The sequence below is a fragment of the Lemur catta genome (assembly GCF_020740605.2).
Source record: "Lemur catta isolate mLemCat1 chromosome 10 unlocalized genomic scaffold, mLemCat1.pri SUPER_10_unloc_1, whole genome shotgun sequence".
Taxonomy (NCBI): domain Eukaryota; kingdom Metazoa; phylum Chordata; class Mammalia; order Primates; family Lemuridae; genus Lemur; species Lemur catta.
Window position 1 is genome coordinate 187,938 of NW_025423732.1, and position 2,647 is coordinate 190,584.

The window sequence follows — 2,647 nt, forward strand, 5'->3', positions numbered from 1 at the left end:
ACAGGTGAATAGTGCGGATCCTGTTTCAGTCTAAAGAGTGAAACATGATCCGCACTTTTCACCGTTCCTTTCAGAATCATTTGATTCATCAGCTAGGAATGGCGATTGCTTCTCCAGACCAATCGAAGGCTAGGCCAAAGTACCTCGATCTTTCCAAGAGGTGTGTGGCCCAACTTTTGAAAGAACCTCTAAGTGGAGAACTATTTGGAATTTTTCCTAAGCACTTTTCACCGTAGTTGTCCTAAGGTTGGTCTCTGCATCCTTAAGCATACGAGAGTTTTCACAGACGAAACAGGCTGAGGCCCAGTAACCTTGGCATTTCCAATAGTTGGTCCTAGAGACTACCAAGAAAGTGTTCTTTTAAGTATTATTCTGTTGTGGTTTCAGCATTATTTTCAGAACCCGAGCAGGGTTCTCGCATTAGCATAAGAATCCTGCCTGGTAGCTGAGATTTCTGGGTGGGGTGTAGGTGCGGGGCTTCTGTCAGCCCTGCCTTTGATTTGTTTACCTCCAGAGTTGGAAAGTGCATATTTGCGTGAGATGGGAAAAGTGTGGATCGTGCTTCAGATTTCATCCTGACACTTTGAAATGACCAGTGTGTTGGTAATTATTTGCCATTTCCATGGTGTTTGGCATCGTAATTGTCATGAGGTCGGTCTCTGCATCCTGAAGCCTATGATGCTTTTTGCAGAGAAACCTCTGCTGAGGCCCAGGTAACTTGCTATTTCCCCTAGCTGGCACAGGACCCTTGGAAGATAGGATTGTTTTCAGTATTATTTCACCATTTTTTCACCACTGTTTCAAGAACGGGAGGCTTTTTCAACCGTTAGCGGAAGAATCCTTCTTTAGAGATGAGATATTTTCCTGGGGTGGCAAGTGCAGGGCCTCTGTCAGTCCTGGGTTTGTTGGACTAGCGCCAGACATGAGAAGTGCGCCTTTGTGGGACAGGTGAATAGTGCGGATCCTGTTTCAGTCTAAAGACTGAAACTGGATCCGCTCTTTTCACCGTTCCTTTCAGAATCATTTGATTCATCAGCTAGGAATGGCGATTGCTTCTCCAGACCAATCGAAGGCTAGGCCAAAGTAACTCGATCTTTCCAAGAGGTGTGTGGCCCAACTTTTGAAAGAACCGCTAAGTGGAGAACTATTTGGTATTTTTCCTAAGCACTTTTCACCGTAATTGCCCTAAGGTTGGTCTCTGCATCCTTAAGCATACCAGAGTTTTCACAGACGAAACAGGCTGAGGCCCATTAATCTTGGCATTTCCAATAGTTGGTCCTAGAGACTACCAAGAAAGTGTTCTTTTAAGTATTATTCTGTTGTGGTTTCAGCATTATTTTCAGAACCCGAGCAGGGTTCTCGCATTAGCATAAGAATCCTGCCTGGTTGTTGAGATTTCATGGTGGGGTGTAAGTGCAGGGCTTCTGTCAGCCCTGCCTTTGATTTGTTTACCTCCAGAGTTGGAAAGTGCATAGTTGCCTGTGATGGGAAAAGTGTGGATCGTGCTTCAGATTTCATCCTGACACTTTGAAATGACCAGTGTGTTGGTAATTATTTGCCATTTCCATGGCGTTTGGCCCCGTAATAGTCATGAGGTCGGTCTCTGCATCCTGAAGCCTATGATGCTTTTTGCAGAGAAACCTCTGCTGAGGGCCAGGTAACTTGCTATTTCCATAGCTGGCACAGGAGCCTTGGAAGAAAGGATTGTTTTCAGTATTATTTCACCATTTTTTCACCACTGTTTCAAGAACGGGAGCCCTTTTCAACCGTTAGCGGAAGAATCCTTCTTTGGAGATGAGATATTTTTCTGGGGTGGCAAGTGCAGGGCCTCTGTCAGTCCTGGGTTTGTTGGACTAGCGCCAGACATGAGAAGTGCGCCTTTGTGGGACAGGTGAATAGTGCGGATCCTGTTTCAGTCTAAAGACTGAAACAGGATCCGCACTTTTCACCGTTCCTTTCAGAATCATTTGGTTCATCAGCTAGGAATGGCGATTGCTTCTCCAGACCAATCGAAGGCTAGGCCAAAGTACCTCGATCTTTCCAAGAGGTGTGTGGCCCAACTTTTGAAAGAACCGCTAAGTGGAGAACTATTTGGTATTTTTCCTAAGCACTTTTCACGGTAGTTGTCCTAAGGTTGGTCTCTGCATCCTTAAGCATACCAGAGTTTTCACAGACGAAACAGGCTGAGGCCCAGTAACCTTGGCATTTCCAATAGTTGGTCCTAGAGACTACCAAGAAAGTGTTCTTTTAAGTATTATTCCGTTGTGGTTTCAGCATTATTTTCAGAACCCGAGCAGGGTTCTCGCATTAGCATAAGAATCCTGCTTGGTAGTTGAGATTTCTGGGTGGGGTGTAGGTGCAGGGCTTCTGTCAGCCCTGCCTTTGATTTGTTTACCTCCAGAGTTGGAAAGTGCATATTTGCGTGAGATGGGAAAAGTGTGGATCGTGCTTCAGATTTCATCCAGACACTGTGAAATGACCAGTGTGTTGGTAATTATTTGCGATTTCCATGGCATTTGGCACCGTAATAGTCATGAGGTCGGTCTCTGCATCCTGAAGCCTATGATGCTTTTTGCAGAGAAACCTCTGCTGAGGCCCAGGTAACTTGCTATTTCCCATAGCTGGCACAGGAGCCTTGGAAGATAGG